We start from the raw sequence: 18,896 nt of genomic DNA on the forward strand, positions 1-18,896 counted from the left end.
ATCTGTCGGTTATAAAGCCAACCCGACAAGTCCTGGTAGCTAACCATTGGACTGTCCCTCTGTCGTGCATCCCCAACTCGAGTTATACTCATCATAAACTTGATCATAATCATGATCCATATCCATCACCCTCACTGGTGAATATTTATCCATCACCATCACTGGTGAATATTTATCCATCACCATCACTGGTGAATATTTATGGGGGCGAGCTCATCCGGGCCTTTCACAGTGCCCGGCCACACTTACGACATAGGGTCAACAGAGTATCAAGTCTCGACCTGGAGCACGTGGTGGCTAGCCACTGCTACTACCCAGGGAAACTCGTATCTCAGATAGTGGAAGTGCAACATTCACATTTATCAATGATTCAGCATAAACATGCATTCAATCTCATCCATGGATCAACATCCATCTCAGCCATCCGGCTCACGGTTCAGTCCAGAACCAGCCAATATTCATATCGTACACAGCCATTCCGGCTCACGGTTCAATCCAAAACCAACCAATATGTATAATCATACACAGCCATTCCGGCTCACAACAAAACAGCACTTCCACCATTCAACATCATTAAATTCATAAAGTCGGCATTTAAGCCATAAATCATTTCCTCAATTCATTTCACTTTGAAATCGAGTTTCAACTCTTTTCAGCCTTGGCTTTAAAGATCTCATTTCTCAAATCATTTTAGGCTCATAAGCCACTTTTACTCAAGGTAAATTCCCCTTTGAAAACAATGCCACTCTCGGCATCCTCTTTCCAAACTTCCATAACCATGGCAAGTTAAAGATTCTTTTTGGAAACACTCAAAATCATCCATTCAACAATGGGATTTTATAACAAGGTTTCTCGGCAGAGTCCCAAATCTTTAGGGGAGAATAACATATCTCATTTCGCCAAAATCATTTAAAATCATTAAAACATTGGCTTTCTGATTTGAGTAAGAAAATAGGATCTAAGCCAAACCGAGTCACGTAACCTTTACTTCTTTCAAAACCATTTCCTTTACTTAAACAGAACCGGCTTCAATTCCATAATTAAATCTGAAGCGTTTCAAACTGATAAGAGAATCATTTTTGTTGTGTTAAACTAGAGTTCAAAAGATACTTTGAACCTTATTTAAAACGTCAAAATAATGAGGCTCATCAATCGAAATCCAATTCCTTTTAAAATCACGAAAACTCTCCCAAGGGACAATCTTTGTGTTTAATAGAGAAAAACATAAACCCGTTTTACCTTTTAAAACAGCCTCAAAGCAAAATTCTCTTTCAAATGACTTGTACCCAAAGACATACTGTTCTTCTTGGAAAATAAGGATAAATCATGATTCTCTTTTCAATAATTCTTTCAAAGCATAACTTCATTGCTTTCTTAATTGTTCTAAGTAAAGGTAATAAAGAAGCCATAATTTCACAATCCTCAAAATAGATAGGAAAGGCATTAAACTCAAAATTCCCCAATTAACATTTCAAATAAGGACTCGGGTTCTATAGAAATTTCGGCAGCACCTCCCCTAAAACTTGGACTTTTGCCACCCGGTTCGGGTCCCAACTAAACCGTTTCTCATTCCTTTTCAACAGCTCAAAACCAGAAATCAATTCAAAAGCAAGCTAAGTCCAACAGTCGCCTCAGTGGCATATCTCAAGGAAGCCATTTCAAAAATCAACTCAATATCAACCGATTTAACTCATTTCCAAAGCTTTAAAGAATCGGTTCAGCAATAAATCATTTATCAAAACCAAATCAATTAAAGCAACACAGGCTGAATTTCAAGAGTATTCTATCTTCCACATCATCAAAATAATTGACTCAATTCAAACCAATCCTCAACGGATTAAACTCATTTCAAATCTTTAAAGAATCAACTTCAAACATTACATTTCACAAGCCACACAACAATTCGGCCAAACCAACATCCATAGTCATTCGAGTCAATCAAATAATACATAAGGCAGATACAATCACCAAATACACAATATCTCACATCAGTACCCATATGTAATAATTCCAATAATAAACTATAGTTTTTGGAAAGCGCCCCTACCTCAAAACGCAAATTCCATAACTCAAACGCGTCACAGAATCCTTTTAGCCTCAACTCGAAATCAACCGCAGGCAACAACTCAGCTCCACTTGCTTTCTCAACAATCTCAACAACTCTAATTGCAACACATAACAGTCAGGACTCGACCCCACGTTACCAAAACTCATAATCATTAACCAAACACAACATGGTACCAATGCGAGGCATTCGGAATAGAAATACTCACTGAATTAACAAAACGAAGCAGCTGCGATTTCGAACCGGCCCGGCAACAGCTCCGGCGGCGGCCAGAAGCTCTGGCGGATCAACTGGAAAAACCGTACAGCATCAAAACCATCTCGAAAACTAAAAAGGCAGAAACCTCGAATGAACCCTTACCGGCAATTTTTCCGGCGACGGCAGAAGTAGCCAGAAGCTCCGGCGGTGGTCCCGGGAGTCGCAGAACCACTCCTGGCGACCAGAACCCTTTTCTGATGGCGGCAGTTCCGACCGAGGCGGCGCCAGTGACGCGATTGGTGGCCAGGCACGGTGGTTGGGTTCCCAGCACACCTTCAGATCTCTCTGTCTCTCCTGCTCGGCGTGACTGAACGGCCTTCCTTTCAACGGCGCACCGGCGGCGAACCCTAGCAGTGGCGGAGGTAGGTGGCAGTTTCTGACGGCCATGGAAGCTCCGGCAGCGTCGCGGCAACGTGAGCTTGCAGCAGCGATGCCCAGGTGCGGCGGCGACGGCGCACGACAGCGCCCCTTCCTCCTCTTTTCTCGCGCCAGCTTCGATGGATTGACAGTGGCGGAGGCGGCGCGAGTCCTCTCTCCTCTTCGCGATTTATGGCATCGGGGAGGGCGGCTTCTGCGGTGGCGCCAGGGAGTGACGGCGGTGCGCGAAGCTTCTCCAACGACGGCAACGACGCGACGGCGCGGTGGCGCGGCGACGGCAACACGATGAGCTTCCTTCCGCCTCTCCTCTGCCGCAACTCAGTCTCCATCCCCCACTCTACCTCAGTTTCTCTCTTTCATGGAAATCAAGGGGAATTGCGTGTATTGCCACTGCTGTTAGAAGGGAAGGCTGCAGCAGCTATGGGGAAACCGGGTCGGGTTAGGGTTTTTAGGGTTAGGGTTTCATTTCAAAATTTAGGGTTAGGGGTATTTTAGTAATTTCAAATAAAAATAGGGATATTATAATAATTAGAAATAAATTCTAATCCATTAATAATAATGTATAAAAATACTATTTGCTCATCAATTTCATAAATTATTTTCAATAAAATGTCCAAATCAAATAATTAGGAGTAATATAATTAAATCCCTTATTTTCCAAAGTAGCAGAATTAATATTGAAAATATTACTTATTTAATTCAAATCATATAGAAATCCTTATTATTTCACAACTACCAACTTTATACTCTGAATATAGAAAATAATCCAATAATTACAAAATTGGATAATAATCGTAACTTATCTCAAGTTCAATAAATCAAAACTTGCCTTAATTATCTTTAATAAAATAATTTCTGAAATTAAGGCTATAAATAACTATATGATTTGAGACTTGATCATAAAAAGACTTTTCAAAGATTCTGGGTCTTACATTTGAAAATTCTATAATTATTAATTTTATAATAGTAATCACTCTTTTATTTAATAAAAAAATAAAAATAAAAATCATGAGCCCGGCGGACCGGCCCGCCCTGCCCCACCAAAACCCGCCAATTTGGCGGTGCGGGTTTGACGAATTTTTTTAATTTGGCGGGCTCCAAATCCTAGCCTGACCCGCTTTTTTAGCGGGTCGACCCGACGAGTTCAACCCGTTTTGTCACCCCTACACTTAATAAAAAATTTGAAAGCAAACTAAGTTGGGTTGGTCTAGTGGTTAGCTCACTAGTCCGCTTAAGCAAGTGTCGGGGGTTCGAATCCTGCCTTGTGTATGCAGCAACACATTGGCCAGCGACAAACCCTTAAATGGAACTCAGTACCGCGACAGATTAGTCCTTGTCCTATCGGGTTGGGAAATACCGTGGGAAACCAAAAAATTTGAAAGCAATTAGAATTCATGTATAAAATTGATGTTGTTTTAACGTAAGTTTAAAATAGAAATTTGATGCTAACTGAAATTCGTACAGAATACTTTATTGTTGTCATTGATTGTTCCTATTTTAATATTTGATTATTGCTGTTTTAGTATAGGTTTAATATTTGATTGTTATTCTTTAATTGTTTTAATCTAGATTTAATGCTAATTGAAATTTTTCTATTAAATATTTTTAGAAATTGATAATTAATTGTTGTCATATATTTTATATTAATTTTGGTTTAATACTTGTTATTTGATTATTTTATATTTTTTTATTTATGCAGGACCACTTTTATCGGCTCAATTAGTAATTTATCGATTGAACCAATAAACTAATGAACTAATAATTTAACCAGTTTGATTATCGGTTCGATTTTAACTACTATGCTAATTATCGATTATGTTCAAATTAATTTTTTCCAATTTTTTTTTATTTTTCTTCTTCTATATAATTGGTTAATCAAAAAGGAAAAAGATTCTGTAAATGCTAAATAGTGTTACGGCCATTAACAAGGTCATAACAGGTCAAAATGCATCCTTCCTTTGCAGGCGTCAGACTCTCATTCATCCACCATAGTTAATCAGCAATAAACTAGGTTTAGAAAAAACGGCAGATATAGATGCGTTAGTGTCGAAAATGAAATTAATCTCTGTTACCCATTTGTAATTTAAGGGAAAAATAAAAGGTTTAGGGTTTAGGGTTTAGGACACAAGATTTAAAAAGGAGAGTCAAATGTCAAGGATAGTACTCAAAGATTTGAGAGAATGTATCCAATTCCAAATAAACAAGGACACTCGAGCAATGAAGTTTGCTAGACTCAATTCAATTGACAACTTCAAGATAACCCTTTGATCAAGGAAATTCAATAGATTCAATAGGAGGAATCAGCACATTAATTTGAACCAAATTCAAATTGGGTCGAAGAAGTATGAGGTTTACAGAAAAGAATATTTCAAACCCAAGACAAGGCTCACAGAACTCAAGAGCATAATTAAAATACTTTCGAATACATTGCTTTTAAAAGAATCGAAAACTTGCAGAAAAACCACTTCGCAGTCTGAAAGAGGAGTTAAGTAACAACATCCTTCAAAAGAGTAACAAAAGCATAAATGTGGCTTTGCTCTTAATACGCTTTCATGTTGAAGTAGATCATGTAGAGTTTTAAAAACAAAATGCACACAAGTTTGGCTAAGAGCTAAAATATTTCCTCAAATATTTTAGAAAGATAATTAGGTGCACAACTTAACCAAAGGCAATCATAAAACTCAGAAAACAAAATAAATGCTTGTTCAAAAATTCCCAAAGTTCATATTCAAACAAGCGTGTATAAAATCATGGCAAAGACGAAAGAGAAAATTAAACTCTTTTTAGAAAAGAAACTCCGAAGTAAAAATTTGCTTACAATTTGGTAAAGGAAATAAGTGGTGCGTTACAAACGGACAGGTTTCCATTAAACGACGAAGCTATTCAAAACTTCATTTAAAATAGCATATGCCAACTTAAAATCATCTTTGTCAAAATTGAACAATGGTTTCAATATCCATCAAGCAACAGAAAATAAATTCCGTTTAATATTTCTTCAAAGAGGATTCAAAACTTCTTTAAAAGGTTCAAAACAAGACTCCAAAAGTGTTCTTGAAATCACCATCTCAGAAGAACATTCAAGAAGTTTAAGATGCACTAAAAAGAATTCAAGCCATGCAAGAAAGGATCTTAAACCAAAGTAGTCCAAACAAGATTCACTAGGCATGACTCATCAAACAAGCTTTCAATTATTCCAAAAGAATACAAAAGTCATAGGAAAGACAACTCAATCATTAGTAATTTCTCAAAGGTAAATCTTTAACTAAAAACTCTTGTAGAGAAAATGAGAGAATAAACAATGCACTAATTTGAAACGAATCAAACTGACTCACATACAGATGAGATTCACAAGAGAGGACAAACCAAGATCAATGGTAATTTCACAAGATATAAAAGATTAGTTAAAAACAGAGTCACGTATGACATTCATAGAGGTGAAAAGCTTAAGAAGGAACCAGTCCGTTCATAAGAAGAAAGCTATGAATCCAACACTTTCAAAAGAACAACAATGGCATAAACTATGTAGTATGCTAAACCAAACTCAATTCAAAATAAGTTAAGTAAAGCTTATCAAACGAAACTCAACCGGAATGAAAGCGAAAAATTCTTCCTTTCCAGTATTTCAGAAAATATCCAAATACACAATCAAATAAAGATGTCCATTGGAACTATAGTAAAATTACTAGAAGGTCAAAATTTACTTTTAAAATAAGTACAATTGCGTAAACCAGTAAAAGTACAGGCAAAGTATTAGAAAGAAATAGTTGTTAAACTGTATAAATAATTTCAAAGTCTCATATATAGAAAAGCATATATCTAATCAACAGCAATTTATAAAATCTCAAAATTGGCTGTGATCACTGTCAAGTAAGAGAAAAACTGAATCAACAATTTCTCAAAGAATGGACTCAGAATCCGGAGTTAAAAGTCACAGCACATTAAGACAGGTTCAAGGCTATATCAAAGAATACTTGAATCAAGAAGAACTCAAACAGAGGAAGATAGATGCAACAAAGATCTTAAACCAGCATATGCACTTAAGGTCAAACAAGAATACATATGGATAGAGGAATAGAGTGAAGACATCAAATTACTCTTCAAAAGGTCTAGCAAATAAGAACTTCAAGTTAGGATATGAAAGAACATGTCAACTCGAACAGAATTCAAGACACACAACTGAATAGCCTCGAGAAGTAGTTTCCAACTTTTCCAAAACCCGCGATTCGCTTTACTCAAAACTAGGATTTCATCTATGATAACCCATCAGTGCTTTCATATACATATTTCACTAGTATTAAGCCGGCCGAACTTAATATCAGGAATTATGCAATGCAAGACTAACAGCGTTAATCAACAGACTGTCATGTGCATAAAGCTCTAATTCTCGTCATTCGACAAGACCTAATACATGACGAACGCTCAGAGTATGCAACTGAAGCATAGTCAGTCCATTCCTCAGGCTCTACAGGAAGAACTGCTCTGATACCATAATGTAACACCCTAACTACCAAAGCTCACGCTTCCGGCTGCGCGACTCTGATAGGTCGGACATTACGACGACACTTATCTTATTTAATACTAAAATATGAGCCTGTTTGAAACTTTAAACCGCAATACCGCTCCCAAAAACTTTCATCCGATAACATACGTCCATAAATACCATACAACTTACAAAACTCATAAAGAGTACATCCATATATATACAAAAATATATATATATAATATTACAAACATAATCCAATACAATTCCTACCCCTCTTACAGAATATCTCAAGATAAAGGCGAGGGTACAAATAATAGTCTAAAGCAATACAGAGCATTTCAACCACAACTAAAAGAACTCTTCGTAACTTCTGCGCCCATATCCTGAAAGGGGAAAAATGTAGGGGGGTGAGAACATCATCCTCGAAAGGGTTCTCAGTAGAGGGTTTTTGGGAATTACTGTAATAGGATACATGAAGATAATCGCACCAGTAATTCATAACCGTCTTATGCCTCTTTTCAAAAACAACGGTTTACAATGAAAGTAAAGTCGAAAATCTTTTCGGAAAGAAGAACCGTTCAATTCTCAAAAACTCAAAAGCCTTTCACAGCGGTTTATCTAAGCGAAACCAAAATAGCCTTTCATATTTTATTCCAAACCAGAAACACAAAACCGAAATCAACCATCAGTTCATCTTATTCCAACCACGGCCCTAGGCCCAAACAATCCAACCAGCAACCAATCACCACAATCCAACAGAGTCCCAGATGCAAACACAGATAGGAAGTTCAAGCACAAACAAACAGTTATTACAAGTAAAACAATTAGCAATTAATCACATAGGCAAACCAAGTATAATATGCACACCCAACCAATGTCACACAAATGCATATGATGCATGCCTGTCCCTAGTGGCTGATGATATCATCTGTCGGTTATAAAGCCAACCCGACAAGTCCTGGTAGCTAACCATTGGACTGTCCCTCTGTCGTGCATCCCCAACTCGAGTTATACTCATCATAAACTTGATCATAATCATGATCCATATCCATCACCCTCACTGGTGAATATTTATCCATCACCATCACTGGTGAATATTTATGGGGGCGAGCTCATCCGGGCCTTTCACAGTGCCCGGCCACACTTACGACATAGGGTCAACAGAGTATCAAGTCTCGACCTGGAGCACGTGGTGGCTAGCCACTGCTACTACCCAGGGAAACTCGTATCTCAGATAGTGGAAGTGCAACATTCACATTTATCAATGATTCAGCATAAACATGCATTCAATCTCATCCATGGATCAACATCCATCTCAGCCATCCGGCTCACGGTTCAGTCCAGAACCAGCCAATATTCATATCGTACACAGCCATTCCGGCTCACGGTTCAATCCAAAACCAACCAATATGTATAATCATACACAGCCATTCCGGCTCACAACAAAACAGCACTTCCACCATTCAACATCATTAAATTCATAAAGTCGGCATTTAAGCCATAAATCATTTCCTCAATTCATTTCACTTTGAAATCGAGTTTCAACTCTTTTCAGCCTTGGCTTTAAAGATCTCATTTCTCAAATCATTTTAGGCTCATAAGCCACTTTTACTCAAGGTAAATTCCCCTTTGAAAACAATGCCACTCTCGGCATCCTCTTTCCAAACTTCCATAACCATGGCAAGTTAAAGATTCTTTTTGGAAACACTCAAAATCATCCATTCAACAATGGGATTTTATAACAAGGTTTCTCGGCAGAGTCCCAAATCTTTAGGGGAGAATAACATATCTCATTTCGCCAAAATCATTTAAAATCATTAAAACATTGGCTTTCTGATTTGAGTAAGAAAATAGGATCTAAGCCAAACCGAGTCACGTAACCTTTACTTCTTTCAAAACCATTTCCTTTACTTAAACAGAACCGGCTTCAATTCCATAATTAAATCTGAAGCGTTTCAAACTGATAAGAGAATCATTTTTGTTGTGTTAAACTAGAGTTCAAAAGATACTTTGAACCTTATTTAAAACGTCAAAATAATGAGGCTCATCAATCGAAATCCAATTCCTTTTAAAATCACGAAAACTCTCCCAAGGGACAATCTTTGTGTTTAATAGAGAAAAACATAAACCCGTTTTACCTTTTAAAACAGCCTCAAAGCAAAATTCTCTTTCAAATGACTTGTACCCAAAGACATACTGTTCTTCTTGGAAAATAAGGATAAATCATGATTCTCTTTTCAATAATTCTTTCAAAGCATAACTTCATTGCTTTCTTAATTGTTCTAAGTAAAGGTAATAAAGAAGCCATAATTTCACAATCCTCAAAATAGATAGGAAAGGCATTAAACTCAAAATTCCCCAATTAACATTTCAAATAAGGACTCGGGTTCTATAGAAATTTCGGCAGCACCTCCCCTAAAACTTGGACTTTTGCCACCCGGTTCGGGTCCCAACTAAACCGTTTCTCATTCCTTTTCAACAGCTCAAAACCAGAAATCAATTCAAAAGCAAGCTAAGTCCAACAGTCGCCTCAGTGGCATATCTCAAGGAAGCCATTTCAAAAATCAACTCAATATCAACCGATTTAACTCATTTCCAAAGCTTTAAAGAATCGGTTCAGCAATAAATCATTTATCAAAACCAAATCAATTAAAGCAACACAGGCTGAATTTCAAGAGTATTCTATCTTCCACATCATCAAAATAATTGACTCAATTCAAACCAATCCTCAACGGATTAAACTCATTTCAAATCTTTAAAGAATCAACTTCAAACATTACATTTCACAAGCCACACAACAATTCGGCCAAACCAACATCCATAGTCATTCGAGTCAATCAAATAATACATAAGGCAGATACAATCACCAAATACACAATATCTCACATCAGTACCCATATGTAATAATTCCAATAATAAACTATAGTTTTTGGAAAGCGCCCCTACCTCAAAACGCAAATTCCATAACTCAAACGCGTCACAGAATCCTTTTAGCCTCAACTCGAAATCAACCGCAGGCAACAACTCAGCTCCACTTGCTTTCTCAACAATCTCAACAACTCTAATTGCAACACATAACAGTCAGGACTCGACCCCACGTTACCAAAACTCATAATCATTAACCAAACACAACATGGTACCAATGCGAGGCATTCGGAATAGAAATACTCACTGAATTAACAAAACGAAGCAGCTGCGATTTCGAACCGGCCCGGCAACAGCTCCAGCGGCGGCCAGAAGCTCTGGCGGATCAACTGGAAAAACCGTACAGCATCAAAACCATCTCGAAAACTAAAAAGGCAGAAACCTCGAATGAACCCTTACCGGCAATTTTTCCGGCGACGGCAGAAGTAGCCAGAAGCTCCGGCGGTGGTCCCGGGAGTCGCAGAACCACTCCTGGCGACCAGAACCCTTTTCTGATGGCGGCAGTTCCGACCGAGGCGGCGCCAGTGACGCGATCGGTGGCCAGGCACGGTGGTTGGGTTCCCAGCACACCTTCAGATCTCTCTGTCTCTCCTGCTCGGCGTGACTGAACGGCCTTCCTTTCAACGGCGCACCGGCGGCGAACCCTAGCAGTGGCGGAGGTAGGTGGCAGTTTCTGACGGCCATGGAAGCTCCGGCAGCGTCGCGGCAACGTGAGCTTGCAGCAGCGATGCCCAGGTGCGGCGGCGACGGCGCACGACAGCGCCCCTTCCTCCTCTTTTCTCGCGCCAGCTTCGATGGATTGACAGTGGCGGAGGCGGCGCGAGTCCTCTCTCCTCTTCGCGATTTATGGCATCGGGGAGGGCGGCTTCTGCGGTGGCGCCAGGGAGTGACGGCGGTGCGCGAAGCTTCTCCAACGACGGCAACGACGCGACGGCGCGGTGGCGCGGCGACGGCAACACGATGAGCTTCCTTCCGCCTCTCCTCTGCCGCAACTCAGTCTCCATCCCCCACTCTACCTCAGTTTCTCTCTTTCATGGAAATCAAGGGGAATTGCGTGTATTGCCACTGCTGTTAGAAGGGAAGGCTGCAGCAGCTATGGGGAAACCGGGTCGGGTTAGGGTTTTTAGGGTTAGGGTTTCATTTCAAAATTTAGGGTTAGGGGTATTTTAGTAATTTCAAATAAAAATAGGGATATTATAATAATTAGAAATAAATTCTAATCCATTAATAATAATGTATAAAAATACTATTTGCTCATCAATTTCATAAATTATTTTCAATAAAATGTCCAAATCAAATAATTAGGAGTAATATAATTAAATCCCTTATTTTCCAAAGTAGCAGAATTAATATTGAAAATATTACTTATTTAATTCAAATCATATAGAAATCCTTATTATTTCACAACTACCAACTTTATACTCTGAATATAGAAAATAATCCAATAATTACAAAATTGGATAATAATCGTAACTTATCTCAAGTTCAATAAATCAAAACTTGCCTTAATTATCTTTAATAAAATAATTTCTGAAATTAAGGCTATAAATAACTATATGATTTGAGACTTGATCATAAAAAGACTTTTCAAAGATTCTGGGTCTTACATTTGAAAATTCTATAATTATTAATTTTATAATAGTAATCACTCTTTTATTTAATAAAAAAATAAAAATAAAAATCATGAGCCCGGCGGACCGGCCCGCCCTGCCCCACCAAAACCCGCCAATTTGGCGGTGCGGGTTTGACGAATTTTTTTAATTTGGCGGGCTCCAAATCCTAGCCTGACCCGCTTTTTTAGCGGGTCGACCCGACGAGTTCAACCCGTTTTGTCACCCCTACACTTAATAAAAAATTTGAAAGCAAACTAAGTTGGGTTGGTCTAGTGGTTAGCTCACTAGTCCGCTTAAGCAAGTGTCGGGGGTTCGAATCCTGCCTTGTGTATGCAGCAACACATTGGCCAGCGACAAACCCTTAAATGGAACTCAGTACCGCGACAGATTAGTCCTTGTCCTATCGGGTTGGGAAATACCGTGGGAAACCAAAAAATTTGAAAGCAATTAGAATTCATGTATAAAATTGATGTTGTTTTAACGTAAGTTTAAAATAGAAATTTGATGCTAACTGAAATTCGTACAGAATACTTTATTGTTGTCATTGATTGTTCCTATTTTAATATTTGATTATTGCTGTTTTAGTATAGGTTTAATATTTGATTGTTATTCTTTAATTGTTTTAATCTAGATTTAATGCTAATTGAAATTTTTCTATTAAATATTTTTAGAAATTGATAATTAATTGTTGTCATATATTTTATATTAATTTTGGTTTAATACTTGTTATTTGATTATTTTATATTTTTTTATTTATGCAGGACCACTTTTATCGGCTCAATTAGTAATTTATCGATTGAACCAATAAACTAATGAACTAATAATTTAACCAGTTTGATTATCGGTTCGATTTTAACTACTATGCTAATTATCGATTATGTTCAAATTAATTTTTTCCAATTTTTTTTTATTTTTCTTCTTCTATATAATTGGTTAATCAAAAAGGAAAAAGATTCTGTAAATGCTAAATAGTGTTACGGCCATTAACAAGGTCATAACAGGTCAAAATGCATCCTTCCTTTGCAGGCGTCAGACTCTCATTCATCCACCATAGTTAATCAGCAATAAACTAGGTTTAGAAAAAACGGCAGATATAGATGCGTTAGTGTCGAAAATGAAATTAATCTCTGTTACCCATTTGTAATTTAAGGGAAAAATAAAAGGTGCCGTCAAGGTTATCATGCTCTGTTAGAGTTATTATGCTATGCTAGATTAAAACTGAAACAGACTCGCAGTACCGTCAAAGTCAACACTTTAGCGGTTTAGCCATTTAATTCATAACGTGTGACTAAATCAATCCTTTTACGTGGGAACTCTTCTCCTCTTTCGCTGGGAATGGCAGATTGTTGGAAAACTCAACATAGGTTTAAAACAAGAACCTGTCTAACAGCTAGGGGTGGCAAACGGGCCTAAATCTGTCGGACCGGGCTGCGTAATTCGCTAAAAAAGGCAGACTGGGCTGAAAATTTGGGACCGCCGAAAGACAAAAGTCCGCATAATCCAAACCGCTTAATCCGTGGGCTTTGGCGGGGCGGGGCGGGCTTTCCCGGCGGACTGAGGCTTTTTTTTTTAAGGCTAAACCCATGAACCCACCCACCCCGACCCGACCCAATCCCCATTCCCCAGCGAAACCCTAATGAATCCCTAATTCCACTTCCAGATTTGCAGTTGCAGCTTCCTCAGTTTCTCGTCTCCAGTCTCCTCGACGGCTCTCACTCGGTTCCTCAGTTCCTCACCGTCAGTTCCTCAGTTCCTCACCGTCACTCTAAGTCTCTCACTCGGTCATCCTCAACAGTCAACACAGAGGCTTCAGCCTTCAGCTTCTCCAGTCTCCAGCGTTTAGCCTTCAGCTTCGTCCCCAAGGTCTTCAATCCTCACCGTCACTCTCAGTCTCTCACACGGTCACACCTCACACCCGCCGTCTCGCACTTCCATCGACCTCAGCTCGCACTTCAGAGTTCCGTCCTCACCCCTGACGGTCGCTGAGTCGAAGTCACTGAGTCACCGTCGATCTTCGGTCATCGTGGCATACTGGGCTCCTGGGTCTTGTCCTCTCGCTGCTGGTCTCGCTCTCTGGGACTCTGGGTCTCCTTGTTTATCTTCATCGCTGCGACACGGCTGCTCCTCGCCTCCTCTGTCCTGGTCCTCGCCTCCTTTGGTTAGTTTTCTGGCTTAGGGTTTGAGATTCATCAATTTAGGTTTGTTTGTTGTATTTTGGGCTGTTTGATATAGGTAAATTAGGGTTGATATTTGGTTGAGTTTTGATTATGGTTGATATTTGGTTAAATCTGATCATGGTTGAGTTTTGATTATGGTTGATAATGGTTGATATTTGGTTGAATACTTGAATCTGATGCGGATTCAGAAATTATTTCCTGTTTTTTGTGTTGTTTCATAATGGTTGAGTTTTGATTATGGTTGATAATGGTTGATATTTGGTTGAATACTTGAATCTGATGCGGATTCAAAAATTGTTTGCTGTTTTTTGTGTGGTTTGCTAATGGTTGATGAACCTAGTTCATATAAATAATTTACATTTGCTTTTATTTCAGAAAATATGAATTCTGAAACTGTGAGTAACCTTGTTACTACTGGAGCTGGTTCTGAGGCTGCTCCGGTCGAGGTTGATGAACCTAGTTTGAAAAGACCGAGACCAGCAACCTCCGATGTTTGGAATTTTTTCAAAAAGCTCGATCCAGATAAGGATGGAGTAGAACGTGCTGAGTGTAAAGGATGCAAGAAGGTGTTTAAAGCTGGAGGTAAGCGATATGACACTTCTACTATAAAATGGCATCTTGATAGTTGTACTCAAATTAAGCATGAAGATATTGGTCAGACTATAGCAGAATTGCAACTTAAAATGGGTTCACTTAAGATTGATTCAGGAGTGGCTAGAGATATGTTTGCTGGGTATGTAGTTGCTGGGGATAAGCCTTTTAATATGGTTGATGATAGGAGATTTAGAAATTGGGTGAAATATATTAGTCCAACTTTGAAACTTCCTTCTAGAAATACGGTTAAGGCTGACATAGTGAAAGTTCACAAGAGAGAAGTTGCGAAACTTAAAAAAATTTTAGTTTCCATTCCAAATAGAATTTGCTTAACATCTGATCTTTGGACTTCCAGTACCAATGAGGGGTTTATATGTTTGACTGCACATTTTGTTGATGAGAACTGGAAATTACAGAGTAAAATTCTCAATTTTTGTCATATGCCTCCTCCTCACACAGGATTTGAGTTGTCTTCTAAAATCTTTACGCTTTTGACTGAGTGAAAAATTGATAAAAAGATTTTTTCCATTACTTTAGATAATGCTTCTTCTAATGATACTTGTGTTGAACACTTGAAAAGTACTTTGGATGTGCATGGTTCATTGTTGTGTGGTGGTAAATTCTTTCATGTTCGTTGCTCTGCTCATATTTTAAATCTTATTGTCCAAGATGGAATGAAAATATGTGGTGATGCAGTGTATAATATTAGAGAGTCTATTAAGTTTCTGAGAAAATCTTAAAGTCGAATGGTTAACTTTAAAGAATGTTTTGAAGATATTGAGGGACTTGAATATACGACTGCATTATGTTTAGATGTTCCTACTAGGTGGAATTCACTTTATGCAATGCTTGCAAGTGCTATTCCTTATAAGAAAGCTTTTGAAATGTATAAAGTAAAAGAAGCTGGGTTTAGGGAGTATTGTCCTTCATCAGATGAGTGGAGAAGAACTGAAAAGATATGTGATTTCTTGTTACCATTTTACGAAACTACCAAGTTGATGTCTGGAACTTCTTACCCAACATCCAACTTGTATTTTTTACAAGTTTGGCAAATCCAGCTTATTTTAATGAATAGTTTGAAGAATGATGAAGTGCTTATAAGGAACATGGGAGAAAAAATGATGATTAAGTTCAAGAAATATTGGGAAGAATACAGTATTGTTCTTGTATTTGGGGCAGTTCTTGATCCTAGATTTAAACTCAACACTTTGGTTCATTACTATAATGAGATTGATCCTATTAGTGCTAAAGACAAAGTGGAGCATGTGAAGAGTAAGTTATACAAGATTTTTGAGGTTTATGACCAAAATTCCTCTACAACTATAGAGAGTTCTTCCCAACTTTCAAGTAATTTTTCTCAAGCAACATCTTCTGCAATTGGAACTCAGCTTATTAAAATTGTTGGTGTAAGTATTTTTATCTACTTGGTTATATGTATTTTTTATTTTTCATGCTTTTTAATTCATATATTGTTTGTAATGCAAAGGATTTGATGTCCCGTAATCAAGAAGTTGAAGTGAAAAGTGGAAAGAACCAACTGGATATTTATTTGAGTGAGGCAACATTATTTTGCAATGATGCAATCATTGATGTTTTGCAATGGTGGAAAGACAACCATCATCGTTTTCCAACACTATCACTAATGGCACGAGATTTGTTGAGCATTCCTATTACTACAGTGGCTTCAGAATCTGCATTTAGCATGGGTTCTCATGTTTTGAATAAGTATAGAAGTCGTTTGTTGTCAGATAATATTAAAGCGGTGATTTGCACCAGAAATTGGATACGTGGATATGATGATTTTGGTATATTATATTTTTGACATACATACTTGAGTGATTTTGAACATTATTATGTACTATTTTGCTAATATATTTATTTACTTTTTTCTAGAGGAAGATAAAGATCAGGAAGATATTGCAAAAGGAGAAGGCTATTCTTCAGGAGTTGATTCCAATGATGTTATTGACTTACATGAAGATGAAGATGAAAATTAAGTGTATTGAATTAAATTTAATTTGCTTTGAAGACTATTTATAATTATGTTTTTGGACTTTGGATTATATATTTATTTTGTCTATGGGACTATTTATAACTATGTTTTTGAATTTTGAATAATTGGATTATGTTTATTTATTTTAAAGAGTATTTATATTTAATATTTGTATTTATATTGATTTAAATAGAAGATATTAGATATGTCCTTAAAAATATAAAAAAAAAAAAACCAATTAATTAGGCGGGCTAACTCGCCAGCCCGCCATTAGGCGGGGCGGGCTAGGATTTTGGGACCGCCTGAATAGGCGGGGTAGGGCGGGGCGGGGCGGGGCGGGTTTCCCCGCCTGCCACCCCTACTAACAGCGAAAGCACCAGAAATAATTTTTCCACAACTTGTGCGATTAAATAGGCAATATCAAAGATACTCCAAGCAACAATTATAATGACAGAAATTAAATTATCAGACACCAGAATTTTAACGTGGAAAAACTTCCAAAAGAGGGACAAAAAATTCACGGGACCTAGTCCAGAAAAATCTTCCACTATCAGAATAATGGGTACACAAACAGTCTTTCTAGTGACACTAGGGCATCTCAACAATCAACAAAATACATCACCAAAACTGGTGGAATCAACATAAATCCTCCATAAAGTGGGTATCTCAAATCAGACAAAAGAGAAGGCAATACAACTGGCAAGTTATATCCTAATGTTCATCTCTACACCAGGAATAACATACTAAAATTTCATAAGAAATGGAGCAAGTTTACTAAGTCAATATGATCAAGGTTGACATGCTCTTTTCCCCCAAATTCTTCTCCTCTTCGACGCCACACTGTTCCTTTTTTTTTTTTTTTGTAAATGAGAAAGCCAAGCCTCTCGTTCTCTCTCCCTCCATGGCTTATATGCCACTTTCTTTGTTTATTTATTTTTTTCTCTTTTAAAACTTATGGGCCCCACTTGGTTGGGGACCCACCAACAAATCTCTCACTCACCAACTTAAGTGGGGATAGGCTGCTCTACTAAGCCCGCCTTCTCTTTGCAGTAATCAAACTTCACTGTAGGTAAATTCTTAGTCATCATATATGAACCATTATCATCAGTATGGATCTTCTCAAGTGTATATGACTTCATCTCAAGCGCTTGACGTATCCAATGATACCTCACCTCTATGTGCTTCGATCTGGAATGAAATGTCGGATTCTTGCTGAGATGGATAGCACTCTGACTGTCACAGAATAACACAAACTTCTCTTGATTGATGCCTAACTCTTGTACAAATTTTTTCATCCACAAGAGTTCCTTAGAAGCTTCAACAACAGTAATGTATTCTGCCTCTGTAGTAGACAAAGCAACACATTTCTGAAGTCGAGATTGTCACGACATAGCTCCCCCTGCAAAAGTCATCATATAACCAGAAGTAGACTTCCTTGAATCAAGATCCCCAGCCATATCTGCATCTGTGTAACCATCCAACACAGGTTTGCCACTCCCAAAGCATAAACAAACTCTGGAAGTACCATTAAGGTATCTGAGAATCCACTTCACTGCTTGCCAGTGTTCCTTGCCAGGATTAGAGAGAAATCGACTAACAATTCCAACGGCATGAGCAATATCCGGCCTGGTGCAAACCATAGCATACATCAAACTACCAACTGCAGATGCATATGGAATCTTCTTCATTTCTGCTTTCTTTTTCTCACTTGTAGGACATTGCTGCGAACTCAGCTTGAAATGACTAGCAAGTGGAGTACTAACAGGTTTGAAATTACTCATGCTAAACCTCTCTAAAGCATTATCAATGTACTTCTGCTGTGACAACCACAGTTTTCCATTCTTCCAGTCACGAGTGATACTCATGCCAAGGATTTTCTTTGCAGGACCTAAATCCTTCATAGCAAAGGATCTGTTCAAGTCTTTCTTGAGACTTTCAATCTTCTTAGTGTCGTGACCAACAATCAACATATCATCAACATAAAGCAAGAGAATTATAAAATCACCATCAGAGAATTTCTTAACATAGACACAATGATCAAAAGAAGTCTCACTATACCCATGACCTTCCATGAAGGAAAAACTTCGTGTACCACTGCCTTTGCGCTTGCTTCAACCCATATAAGCTCTTCTTCAACTTGCATACAAGGTGCTCCTTTCCTTTAACCTCGAAATCCTCTGGTTGCTCCATATAGATTTCTTTATCTATGTCACCGTGAAGGAATGCAGTCTTCACATCAAGCTGCTCAACCTCTAAATTCAAGCAAGCTGCCAATCCAAGCGCAACTCGAATAGAGGACATCTTCACAACTGGAGAGAAAATCTCCTCAAAATCAATACCTTTCTTTTGCTCAAAACCTAATCAAGCTTTGTACCTTGGCCGTGAGACATTTTCATCCGCTTTCAACTTG

At 38.1% G+C, this 18,896-nt stretch overlaps 2 pseudogenes; both read right to left on the reverse strand.

Moving 5' to 3' along the window:
• Positions 1 to 1,199: 1,199 nt before the first annotated feature.
• LOC148568737 (uncharacterized) lies at positions 1,200 to 4,777 on the reverse strand (annotated as a pseudogene).
• A 4,505-nt stretch (positions 4,778 to 9,282) lies between these two features.
• On the reverse strand, positions 9,283 to 13,827 carry LOC148568738 (uncharacterized; annotated as a pseudogene).
• Between the last annotated feature and the right edge of the window lie 5,069 nt (positions 13,828 to 18,896).

Source organism: Arachis ipaensis, chromosome B4, assembly GCF_059453495.1.
Source record: "Arachis ipaensis isolate K30076 ecotype BB chromosome B4, ASM5945349v1, whole genome shotgun sequence".
Taxonomy (NCBI): Eukaryota; Viridiplantae; Streptophyta; class Magnoliopsida; order Fabales; family Fabaceae; genus Arachis; species Arachis ipaensis.